The 13,872-nt window shown below is 34.9% G+C and overlaps 1 long non-coding RNA gene across 1 annotated transcript in view; it reads right to left on the bottom strand.

Moving 5' to 3' along the window:
- The window catches only part of LOC147915869 (uncharacterized), a 72,827-nt gene that overhangs the window by 20,684 nt on the left and 38,271 nt on the right, over window positions 1-13,872 (bottom strand). The window contains exon 2 of the long non-coding RNA XR_015553751.1: window positions 452-570. This is a non-coding gene — a long non-coding RNA (uncharacterized LOC147915869). The remainder of the gene's footprint in view (window positions 1-451; window positions 571-13,872) is intronic.

Raw genomic sequence — 13,872 nt, 5'->3', positions numbered from 1 at the left:
AATTAGAGTTTGTGGATATAGCTGGAATGTTCCATTCCTCTGAACTTCATGGCAAATTCAAAACAAATATTTAAAATTAGCAATGTTGTGAATTGGAGTTACTTGCCAATTTTCATCACTCTGTTTTACATATACTGATTATTCTTTAAACGTCCATGCTGTGGGATATATTCTGGAATTCTAAGCCACATAAGTTAGCAGGTTTCTCTTGGCCATAATTGTAAATTTGGCATTGAGAAAATATAATGAGAGGAAGGGATTTAAAGGAAAGAAAAAGAAAATGACCCCTTTCTTCTGAGCTTGAAGAAGGCAAATCATGCAGAAAAGAACCGGATGCAACCACAGTGAGAGCTGACTTATCTTCATACCACATGCTAATGTTTTAGATTTCACTGCTGCCTTTTCTCAGTGCAAATAGTCCACGCTCTTGGCCTCATGTCGAGCAACACACCTGGTAGTAGAAAGAAGATCTTGAAGCAGGTGATCTGCTACGTTGCTCATAGCACTTGCTCTGTGGGGAAGCTGTGCTCATTTTGAACTCTGATGTGGATGAGAAGACAAACCAATAACCTGTGGTAAGTCGAAACACACACGAAATTAACCTTGATAGACCCATAATGGAGAAACCAATCAAAAGATAACATATTAGCCAGCACACTAACTCTGATTGATTCACCATGTTTTTCTCTAAAAAGGCGTTTATGGGTCTTGTTAAAGTAATTTACTTGTTTTCTTTCCTCTAAATTCACATCCTTATAAAGCCAGTCTCTTTTTAAAAATATTTTATATCTTCTTTTCCAAATGTCACTTTGATAGTTATCTATGAGCTTTTATAGAATAGTTATCTTTCTTTCTAGTTCTTCATAATTATTTAACATTTGCTTATTATTATAATCATTATTATTAATAATAATCATATTATTTCTTAATGGATAATAGGTCTTTGATATTGATGTTATTATTATTATTATTTTCTTAATAAATGGTCAATATCAAAGAATCATCCTATTATATCCTAAAATGACTATCCTGTTCTTTAACAGGCCAATGAAAGGAGAATCAATCAGGATATGAATTACAATTTTTAATAAGGTAATAAAGGGATGGCAGTGACGGTATTTTTCTGTGTTTTGAGTGACATATTAATTGAATTTTTAAATGACTAATACATATTAAAACTAAAATTTATTTAACAAATACATACATTACAATCATCATGTACTAGGCATAATTATAAATGCTTTAAAAATATTAATTTATTTAATTCCATAATGATCCTTTAAGATAAACTGTATTATTATCACACTTTTAGAATTCAGGAGATAGTGTGCCAAGGTAACACTGCTTATAAGTGGTAGAGTTGGGATTTGAACCCAGGTAGACTGGTTCCAGAGTCAGTACTCTTAACCACGATGCTGTGTTGTCAAAAATAAGCGGAAGGAGAAGGGGAGATTGTGAGAGGATGGCTATGGCAGTATAATTTTTTATTTTCATAAACATAGAGCAACTAGCTAGTAAAACACAAAACAGCTATAAAGTACATCCAAAAACTCATAAGCAATATTTACAGCAAATCAAGATGGCAAGGTATCCCTATAAACATCAAAATATAATTGGTTGAGGATCAACCACCAATGACCACAAGATCCACACTATATCAGCATCTGTGCATGAGAAGCAGAGGAAAGCAACAAGGTATCTGACAGAACTAAGAAAAGAAGACCCTCAAAATACGCAACACACTGAAACAACAGCCATGCAGTTTGAAAACAGCATTTGAAACTGATAGTGTTTTACCAAATCCAATATGAGATGAGTTGAGGGGTCCACAATAAGATAATCTGAAAAGGCTGGAGCAGTTTGGCTCCTGGGAAATCTTGAAACTGACCAGTCAGGTCTCCTAGGCTGAGAAGTTGCCTGAAGTGGAATCAAAATTGAGCAGGACAATTACAATACAGAGGAAGAAAAGAGAAGTTTCAGAGAAAAATAAGGAAGGAAACAACACCAGGAAATCTTAGAAAACAAGCTTCTATAATTTTGGTGTTACATGAAAACCAGAGAAGAGTAAATTGAGAGAAGTTTAGGGAATCTTCCAGAACCAGACCTCCTACTAAAAGTTCAGGAAAAAATAATTTCACATCAAAATAGGAAACAAAAATGTATTGAGGTAAAATTCCATACAAAGTTTTTATATAAAAGCATGTCAAAAAAAATGTGGTCTAGATGAACTACGCCATGCTAGCTCAAAATGAGCTAAAGTACATTAAAAATTACTTATGACATGAAAAAACTATTAAAAACAACATGAAAGAAAAACCTAAGCATATTGACAGAACTCGGGAAAAAAACAGAAATAAAAGAAACCATCTTCTCAGGAACAAAGAATGAATTAGAGTCACACACGCAAAAGTAATCACAACAGGTAACAGCTTAGCAAAAATAGAAGGTAAAAAAATGAAAAATTTTCAAAACCATAAGTAAATGAAAGAAGAGGTTAAAAAACATAGAAAGTGACAAATATTGAGGATAGGCAAAGGAAGTGCAAGAAAGAAGGTCCAACAAACATTAATAGCAGCCCAAAGCCTGGAGGAGGAGAAAGAGAAAAAGAAAAGAGATACTAAAAAATTTCAATTCAGGAAAACTTCCTTATATAAAGAAGAGTTAAAATTATATATTGAAAAATCATACCACATATGTGAGAGTAGAGTCCCAAAATGATCAATGACAAGAAATACTGGGCTTCAAAGAAAAAAAAAAAGTTTTTGATGTTAGTCACAAAAAAGAAACTGACCTATATAGGGAAAAAGTTAGTTCATCATCAGTTTTTTTGACAGTAATATTTTAACCCAGAAGAAAATAGAGTAACATATTTAAGATATGCAAGGGGGAAAAAAATGAGGGTTTTATACCCACAAAAACTGACTTCAACTGTAAAAGTCTAAATGATTATCATATGTAAGAACTCAGGAAATGTTGCCATAAGCACTTCCTGAGGAATTTACTAGAGAATGAACTTCAGATTACTAAAATGACTATAAAATATCACTGTAAGAATTGGTGGCCAGCATTAATTAACCCTATAGATATTTGTAGATCTAAGTAAGACTAAATAAAGGTTAAAATGCAGAGAGTATTATTTGAATAGCTATGGGCTCAGATATTTTTAAATGATGAAATAAATAATAAGGGCTTTTATAAAAAAATTACTTTTAACTATTCTCATTAATTATATTGGAGGTGGTAGTATTTATTGGTATTGTTAATCTGAGATTATTGTATATCTAATGTGTAAAGCAAATGAGTAACTATGAGTTATTCTATCTCTATCATTGCTTGTGACATGGAGAATGAAGATTTTTAGAGTGGAAGAAAGAAAATATAGGTGTAATATAGAAGAGTTAAGTTAAAAAAACCTGTAGACCTGCATTTGAATTGGAAATATTTATATGAACTCATGCTATTGGGATCCTCATTTCTACTGTATTTTGCTGACTACCTAGTTACAGAATGCAATCCAGTTGCAATGACTGTCCTAATTCCTAGATTGCAGTCTTAAATTATCATTTATCACTAAAAGAAACTGGGACTTCACGGAGAAATGGCTGATTCCAGGCCTAGAGCAGGAAGTGTACAAAATGAGAGTAAAATGTCTCCAAAGCAGACAGCAAGGAAGCCATGAAAGACCATTACAGTCATGTCAAAATGATTTAAGAGCCAATTTGAAGAGGCTCTTACTGGCCAATGACGGAAAAGACATTTATTCATAATATATTTAGAAACTGTTCAATTAAAGTTGAAGGATGATAGGGAACCAATTAATTATCTTGAAAATGGGTACATAAAAGGACAGACTCAAGCATTTATCACACCTTTCAATTTGAATTTTCTACTAGGTAACCAAATAGTGTCTCTTCATAAAATTATTAAATTAATAAATTAAATAGAAATGATAAAATTGGAGTATGACTTTTTTGGCAGCCCCAATGAATTAGCGGATCTATGCATTAAAGATCACCACCGATAACATCACAGAAAAGAGACAAGCAGACGCTGGTATACTGCTTTCAAAATCCAGACCGCGATATACTCTACAGGTCAAACACCCAGTGTTCTTCAATAGACTATAAAAGACTTCAAAGACAGCAACATTTTTTAGTTACTAAATTCTGTTATTGAGTGATTCTCGCTTGAATGTAACATTATAAAGTAGTGCCAGAAAGTGGTTACCAAGTAGTCAGGATAGTGATCACTTTTCGGGGAAGGGAGGGGATGAGAACTGGTATAGGGATCATGGAGAGGACCTTGGGGGCCTGGAAAAGTTCTATTTATTGACCTGAGTGGCAGTAATAAGGGTATCCACCTTAAAATATCTCATTGAGCTATACATTTGTTTCGTGTGTTTTTCTGTATCTGCATTTGATTTCCTAGTAATAAAAGTACTAATAACCACTGATTTATCTTTTATGAAACACTCATTTAGACAGTAGCATATATCATATCTTCTAAGTGTATACTTTTAAGTCAAAATATATACTTCTTATCTTTAATCTCTGTTTGGGAGAGCAGAATCCATCCAATCTTCCAAGGCCAGTACCAGAAAGTCATTGCAGCTGTCATGCTTCTCTCATGGTAGATCAGTTTGGCCATTCCTCTGTAACTTTTCCACATATCCCTTCCTTGTCAATCCCATCATCACTGCCTTCTTTCAAAGTTCTAATACTTCTCTCCCATATAATAGAAATTACCTGCTATATGATCACTCTGACTACAGTCAGGTTGTCTTCTATTTTATGCTCCGTAATATTACTAAAGTGATATTTCAAAAGTTGACATTTGAGATATGATCATTCATTATTAAGATGTCAAATGTAATTTAAGGAAATTAGATGTAGGAGTGGGTTTTGCTTTCTCATAGAATTTAAATGAAGAATACATTTTTATAAACTTTCAATTAGCACTATTTTAAAGCAAGTTTGAGTCAATCATTAGAGGAAGTAATAGGACTAAATTAGATTAATAGAGCAATTAGAGACGGTTCTAATCTTTCAAGGAAAGTGGAATAGTATTCTTTGAATCACAGATACTTGTCACCATTGGAGTTTATCATAGAATTTGTCACCTTAGAAGCTGACCACCTAATTAGGCTAAGTGCATTGTAATCATTGGGATCATCCAAAAGATTAAACTTTAGGTCTAGCCAGTCAGAACTCCATAGCAGCTTGCAGAGATTCTTTTGTTATTTTTCAAGATGGCTAGGAGAGTTATAGATAAGACGCCTACAGAGCCATAGACATTGCATTTTCAATCTGGAAAAACGCCTTTAGAGCCTAACACTCCTATCTCACAAATACAGACATTTAGGCAGAGAGAGGTTAGGAAGTTTGACCAAATTCCTAGCAGTAGAGGTGACAGATAAGAGAAGAAACCAGGTCGCTCGACTCCCAAATCCACTGCTCTTTCCTCTTGGGTATCAATAAAATAGAAGAGCTCAGAGACATCACTAGAGCAAAACAGAGCTTCCAAGAGAAAAGGCAAACCTAGCTTTGCCCACAGAGGCCTTCCTGACCACACATTAAACGGGATGTGTGAGGAAAGAGCAGAGGGGATCTCCTGGCTTGGTCCAAACCCAGCCCTGGTTATGATGTACTTTAGGGAGCAAGAGGTTTCAATTTCAGCCACTGAATTTTTCTACAGGGAAATATACTACAGAGTCAAACAGTAAATCAACATTTATTTTATTAGATTACAATATGAGTTACATATTATTTATAGAATGGATCAAGAACAAATTTAAACCATGGTTCGCATAAAAATGTAAATTAACAAAATCTGTCTTAAAAAACAGTTTTTGAAATTTATAATACAGAATAATTGCTAACCAATCAATGAGGAAAACTATGAATAAAGATTATTACCATCAAGATGGAAATTAAGGAAAGGAAACCTTAGTCAGTTCCTTAACTTTCCATGATGTGGACAAAGGAGGTAAAGGCAGTATTGCTTTCAACTTTTGATCTTGAATATGAAGATTACGTAGAGGAAAATTTTATATTTAAAGCTTTTTTAACTGAGTTTTTAAGTATTTGAAGCACTAAAAGTTGCAGCAAAATTTAAGTTTTAAATGTGAAATTGCTAGTTTGTACTTCCTTTCATTCCATAAAACAGCATTTCCTTCACATTTTTTTTCCCTGAAAATAAGATTTTGCTATTTAAAATATTATTAAGAGTGTCTATGTTCCAAGCTTAGAAATAACTCACAGTTAGGATGAATGAATCTCAGAATCTGGTCCTAAACAATTACACTGTAAGTACCAAATGTATGTACCAAATCAAGATGTAGAAATGAAGAACATAACTTCAAATGTGAAATCTGAATTTGTACCAGAAAAAATGAAAAAAGAGTACCCTTATCTTAGTTTTTTCTCCAGAGAAAGTTCTTCTTAAACTATATGGTAATATATCCTATAGGCTTACATTTCAAAAAAATGTATATCAAGCATAAAAGACTGATAGATGTATTGAAATACAAGGAATAATTTGTAATCTTCAAACTGTTTTCCCATTTCCTTTTTAGTATTTGAAATAAAAATGAAAAGAATGAAAAGAGGGAAGACTTTATAAAATAATAGCTCTTTTGTTCAATGTCATTCTTAGTATATATTAATCACTCTTTTTACAAATCTTACATATATTCTGATTAAAATTCCATTATTGCCATGTATGTCAGAACAGGCCATAATGATAAACCTCATCCTTTCCTAGTATTCGCACATGAAATTAGCTAACCAGACTTAACTATGCCTTTTTTCATACAAACAAGAAATGTTGAAAATGAGAGGAAAAGCCCTCTAAACAATTGAAATGTTTTATCTATGAGTACTAAAGGTTCATTTGTGCTTACACTACCTGATAGTCTCCAAAATCCAGTCTTTATTACTGAGTAATCACGTCAAAACAGCAATTCAATGATGTTGCATTTGGAGAGTTTTAAGGGACGTTGTTTAGAAAAATGTTCATTTTCTTTGTTAGCGTGTCTGGATTGCCAGAGGAGTTTAAAAAAAAATAAGTTGACAATCTTAACAATGTAATTACTTTCATTGTCATTTCAATAAAATTTCGTCTAGTCATCTGGATTTGAGCAATTCATGTGGCTCTGGCTGTAAGATGGGGAACTTATTTCTTTTAAGAAATAAATTGAGAGGCTCATCCATCAAGTCTCTATCCTTTAGAGCTCTTGGAGCACTGTGTTAGCTGTGAAGTTGGGGAAGCTGGAAGCCAAGCATCTCTTATTTCGTTATTTCCAGTGGGTTCTTAGAAAATCAATCGTCTTTTGTTTTTTAAGATAAAACTTAATTTTTTGTTACTTTGGCTCTGTGCTATTTTAAAATGGGCTATTTGATTAATACATAGAATTTAATATAATTATCATATACATGCCAGAAAAGAAAATGTTTCCTGTTCCTAAAGTAAATGATTTTGATAAATATATAGAAGAATATTAATTTTCTTTATGAGGCGTTGCTTATTTTGATTTGCTATGATTTTTATATGCATAGATAAGGTAACACTAAGGCCCTTGGGTTGGGCATTTAAATAAATATGATTATTTTTTTGAAACATCTTGGCAAGACATCCGAGCTACAACTGAGACCTTGACAATTACAATGTCAATGACTTTGTCCTGACACTGAACAAGAATAAAACAGATACTTCAATGTACATGTAGCAATGTTCTGCTTCTTAAAAGTTATAGTATCATAGCTATCTACTCATCCATTTTTCTGTTTATGAAATAATCCCTCCTCCTATATACTAAATGCTAATATACTCCTCTTATATACTATATGCTACTATTTCCCCCCTCTATATACTAAAAAAAAAAAAAAAAAAATGGAATTTAAAGAATCCAACATTAAAATGGATTAAAAAAAACATATTTTACACATATATCCTAATGTGAGCAATTGATTTTAAAAGAGAAATGTTATGGCAGACTGAAATTATATTTTCACATAAACTTTAACCAGTAATCCTTTGTTAAAATATACTTTAGGAGTTTGGAAAAAAAAATGTATGGGGAAAGGCAAAGTGAGTTTAATCAACCTGCAAATTAGAAATTAGAATATATAATTTAATAAAGTTCAAACATACAAACTGTCCAACACAGGGAATGGTAGACAACTAGACCCTTCTCTACCTAAAGACAATGTAGATGACATGGGCTCAAAATGTGGCAGGAGCAATTTCAGCTGGAAATACAAGTCCCGATGTGCTTGGCTGGGAAGAGCGAGGGGGCTCCTTTCATGGGCCTACGCAGAGGACTTCTCTCTCTGAGTTATGAGTGGGTGCTTTGTCTCAATTGTTTCTTTCTTTTGGCTGTGACTTGTAGACAACATTGAGAATTTAACATTTACTATGTAGTCATATGTGGAAAAAGTCACTTGAGGACCTTTTGCTCCTTCTTGGCAACTTATCCTTACCACCTGTGATAGAGCATGACACATTGTAAATGCGCAATTCCTCTTGGCTAACTAATAAATCAATGAAGGAATGAACCTATATGGAGTGTTCTATCAAATTTCAGGCTAAGGCAAGCAGGGGATCACAGTGGTTAAGAGCAGGGTCTGGGGCTGCAGCTAGGGTAAAAATCCGGCCTCCTCCACTTACCAGCTGTATGACCTCGGGCAAGAGACTTTCTCTCTCTATGACCCAATTTCCTCACCTGCAAAACGGGATATTAATAATTAAGTAAAAATTAAATATTTAGGAGACTGAAAGGAAAGAGTAAAGAAACAAATAGAAAGAAGGTAAGTTAGTCACAGTGAACTTTTGAGAAATGCATATTAAGGTAATAAAGTTAAAATATACGGCACAGTGGCATAAGATTCTAGCCAGCTTCAACACAATTATTTCACTTATAACCAGTTTCCCATTGCAGATCCTGAAATTTGTCATTTGACATTTTATAGCCTTAATTTTCTTTATGTGTGGGAAAGAATCTACTAATAGCTAACATTTTGAAGCTAGCACTTACATAACATCTCTTATGTATCAATCATTGTTCTAAGCACATTTTCATGTATTTTTCAGGTTTTCAAGAAAACTTGGCAACACTTAAACACAATGCGAGGATTAAAAACAACACTTGGTAAAAGCTATTCACAAGAACTAAATCCGCACAGATTGGTCAGCTGTCAGGACGGTGATTTTTCTTCAGGGACAGCAAGAGGTTGGGTTAAGCCATCGCACGTCCCTGGAAGGCAGCGTCAGGCAGGATTCTGACTGAGATGTGTCGTGAGGAGCAGACGTGCAGGAGATGCTTCACAAGGAGGAACTCCTCTGTGCTTTGCACACATACCCACACAGCACGGCTTCACTAGTTGGGGACAGAATCCATCAGACCAACATGGTGGTGGCAGCCCAGCCATACTTGAAGTGCAGCTTCAGAAAGGAGAGCTTCTATAGTCAGTTTATTACAGGGACCCATTAAATGCCTCTAATTCCCAGGAATGTGGAAAATTACAGTTACCCCTCTTTCTCTCAAAAAAAAAAGTGAACTATGTGACATGGTTATGAAAATTTCAAAATAATATTGAAATAATTTTTCTACATGATTTGATCTATTTTCCTATAGCCACAATATTGCAACATGCACAGACACAGCAGGGAGCTGATCATTAGTAATAATATCAACAACATTTTAAAATTATGAACCTTAAGAATGTTTAAATAATTTTAATAGCAGTTAATAAAAATGAAAGCAAGATATATACTAACTCACTGACTTTTCTTTGGTGGCTATCTGCCATTTAAAAGACTGTTTATTAGCAAATTTAAATTATGTAAAATTTTGCATGAATACCTTAAGATGGTAGATATATTGAGACAAAATTATTTGCCTTGCTTGCAGGCACCCATTTTATATTGGCTTCTCATCCTGATGACTTTCTACTAACTTATTTTCTATTCATTATATAAATAAGATGAAAAGCCCATAATAAGAATTGCTTCCCATTGTTAAAGTTTCGGACAACAAAATCTTTAATATTCATAATGAAAATATTAGCTAAAGAATTAGCTAAAAAATTAGCTTTATAAATCATAGGCACTATCTTCCTATCTCTTCTTTTAAAAAATCAAGCCTACCATAAATTGAGAATAAATCTACATCAGCTTATTGCTTCAGAACCTAGTCTATTTCTACCATCAAAAGGAGCTAGACTGATTTTTGGCAATTCAGTTCAGCATTCTCTGTTGAGCATAATTTAGCTATGAATAAGGAGAATTCAACTGTGGTCTTAGAAAAAATGACAAGAAAAGGCTTTTGATTTCTTAGGATAAAAATGTGCTTTTAAAAAATCTAATTTTCTTATTTCCTTCCTTTATAGTTAACTCAGGCTCCACTTAAATCTATTACAGTCTTCTGCCCAGTCATCATACTAAGAATTTTTTTCTCTTCAAATATTTCCTGCAAAGCTATTTCTGAATCCATTTCCATGCTGATGCACCACAGAGAAGGAATCACACTGAAGTTTCTCCTGAGTAAAAACAAGGGCAAAAAGGAGCATATCAGTGACCACTCACTGACTTTCCAATACGACCAGGCACTCAGCTAGCTGTTTCTGCCCAAGCCAGAAAAGTCCACTCTGTTTTAGAAAACTTGGAGGTAAATTACAGGAAATTGGGAGATCAAGATTTGGCGAGTGAAAATAATGGAAAATGATTAATTACTCTTTAAGTGAACAAAATAATCAAGAAACTCATATCTTTTTTTAAGGTTTTATCTGACCGATTATTGCCAGCTTTGGCACACTCCTGACATAAACTGGTTTCGCTTTCAGGGAAGCACATCATTGGAGAAGGTGTTTGTCTGAGAAAAAAATAATGGGTGATAACACTGAAAATTGTACTTCTGGAAAACATTAGACCTCAGAAGAGGGAACAATCTAATTGCCCTGTCAGGGGCAGTCTCCATCCATGTGTAGGTTGTTGCTCATCTTCCTGAGGGAGAAACTTTTCTTAAATGCTATGTCTGAATCAACGATGAAATCATTTTCAGGTTCTGGAAAAACAAATTGGTATGTTTGTATATATGATTTACCCATTTTTAATAAATGCATGTGTTTCAGTACAATAATCATTCTGATCTGCTGTCATTCAGTGTATTTTTCACACTTTGGAGACATCATCACAGGTTTTGTGAGACTGATATGCAATTTAAAAATAAATGTTTCTGGGCCGGCCCCATGGCTTAGTGGTTAAGTGCACAGGCTCCGCTACTGGTGGCCCGATTCGGATCCGGGCGCACGCCGACGCACCGCTTGTTGGGCCATGCTGAGGCCTCATCCCACATACAGCAACTAGAAGGATGTGCAACTATGACATACAACTATCTACTGGGGCTTTGGGGAGAAAAAGGGGGAAAAAAAAGGAGGAGGATTGGCGATAGATGTTAGCTCAGGGCCAGTCTTCCTCAGCAAAAAGAAGAGGATTGGCATGGATGTTAGCTCAGGGCTGATCTTCCTCACAAAAATTAATTAATTAATTAATTAATTAATTAAAAAAAAGAAAAATAAATGTTTCAAATAATTTTTGAAAGGCAACCTCCAGCAATATACACTGAGAACTCACAATTAGCTACACACTCTCAGACCACCCGGTAAATGACTCTTGTTCTCATACATAAAAAACTTGGTTTTAGTATCTCCTGACTTCTTTTGACTCTTTGGGTCAAAACTAAAACGTATTTGATTCAAGTTAGCTTTCATTTGAACAAATTACTTTAGCTGAGTGTTTTGAAAAAAATAGACGGGGATTTGAAAGAGAGAGCATAAATTAGGGGGAAAAAAAACCCCAGAGATCCTCACTACACACGTAATTAGGAATATGTCCTATACAACTATAGACAGATTCCAATTTCCCTAGATGTTATGACCCCTGAAAGTTTACATCTTTCTCTTTGCCAACAATTAAAATGGTAGAGAATATTTAAAGACTATACAAATCAGTAGCTTTAGATTTTAAGTAGGTAGAATCAATGAAAACAAGGTAAAAACTTTATAGCAAAAAAATCATTCACTAAAAATGTTTTTGGCTCCATATATTCAAGACACCAAGACTGATATTACTTTTTTTTGGGGGGGGGGGTAGCAATAATAAGTGAGGTGTGAACAAGAATCCCAAGGAACACATTCATGGGAGGAAAAAGAATTACATAAAAGTCACTCCATTTAATACTTATTGATTTTAGAATGTGATAGGAATAATGATATAAATATAAAAACAGTATCTGGAGATATCTAGTTAAGATGATTCTGTACGTTCACAATTGGAGACACCTTCTTTTTCCCAAACACTTAGCACTGACAGAAAATAATAATAATTAAAAAAAAAGACATAGTATCTTAAAAATATGATAAACATCTTCTTGGTGAGGAAACAAGACAGAAACCTAACCAATGATTTGGCTAAAGACAAATGCCTGCTGAACCAAGCAGCTTAGAGCAAACAGCATTGCTCTACAGTTTTGGCTACTGTGGGGCAAAGAAAACTGAAGCGGTCTGCATTTGAACTGGGAAGGAGATCTTGGTGCTCTACATAGAGCCACTGGCTTCAGTGGATTTCCTCTGCTTGTGAAAGAAAGGGAGCAAAGAAAAAACAAATGTTGTTAACACAGCCTGTGCTGTGGTTTATAGCAATCAGAGAGCATTAGGAGGTAAGAAAATACAGACATTTCCTCCTGACCAAGAACTGAAACAAGCTGCCTGCAGCTGAATCCATGGTATCCTTAGTGTCACCACCAGGCAGCGGTCTTGTATTGCCAGATCCTGGAAGACGACAATGGACCACTGTAAACTCATTGTAGTGGCCCCAATTGCAGTGCTGTGCCAGAGGAGTTCTCTTTGCTAGAGCACATAACAATGTTTCAGGTACTTGGTATGTGCCCATTGATCTGGAGAATGTATTCTTTTCCATAGGTATAGAAAAGAAGATCAGAAACAGTTGCAAGTCACCTGAAACAGAAGAGAATATATTGACAGTCTTGCCCCAAGACAATGTTAACTCTTCCACTCTCTGCCATAAGATAGTCCAAAGGGACCTGTAAGAGCCAGATATACTAAAAAATATCACATTGGCTCATGATATTGATAATATCACACTAATTGGACCAGTTCAGCAAGAAGCAACAAGCAGGGCCGGCCCCATGGCTTAGCGGTTAAGTGCGCGCACTCCGCTGCTGGCTGCCCGGGTTCTGATCCCGAGCGCACACTGACGCACCGCTTCTCCGGCCATGCTGAGGCCGCGTCCCACATATATCAACTAGAAGGATTTGCAGCTATGATATACAACTATCTACTGGGGCTTTGGGGGGAAAAATAAATAAATAAAATCTTTAAAAAAAAAAAAAAAAAGAAGCAACAAGCATATTGGAGGCTTTGGTAAGACACATGCGATCCAAAGACTGGAAGATAAACCCTATGAAGATTCAGGTTTCTGCCACTTCAGTAAAATTTTTAGAGTTCTAGTGGTCAGAGACGTGCCAGATATTGGCTATGAAATAAAAGACAAATTGTTGAATCTTGCAATCCAAAGAAGGAAGCCCAACACCAGATCAGCCTCTTGAGGATCTGAAGGCAGTGTATAATGCTTTGGGAATAATGCTTGGGAATAATGCCTTGGCCTTTATGCTGAATCACACGGAAGGCTGCCAACCTTGAGTGATGCCCAGAGTAAGAAAGGGTTCTGCAGGAAGTCAAGGCTATAGTACAAATAGACATGTCATTTGACTCATTGTCCTGGCATCTCATGGTGTTGGAGGTGTCGAAGGTGAAAAAAGATCAAAAGTGTGCAGTTTATGTGAGAATCGTAACT

The sequence above is a fragment of the Ceratotherium simum genome, chromosome 12, assembly GCF_057802395.1.
Source record: "Ceratotherium simum simum isolate JZ-2026a chromosome 12, ASM5780239v1, whole genome shotgun sequence".
Classification (NCBI taxonomy): Eukaryota; Metazoa; Chordata; class Mammalia; order Perissodactyla; family Rhinocerotidae; genus Ceratotherium; species Ceratotherium simum.
This window is presented reverse-complemented; position numbering and strand designations above follow the sequence as displayed.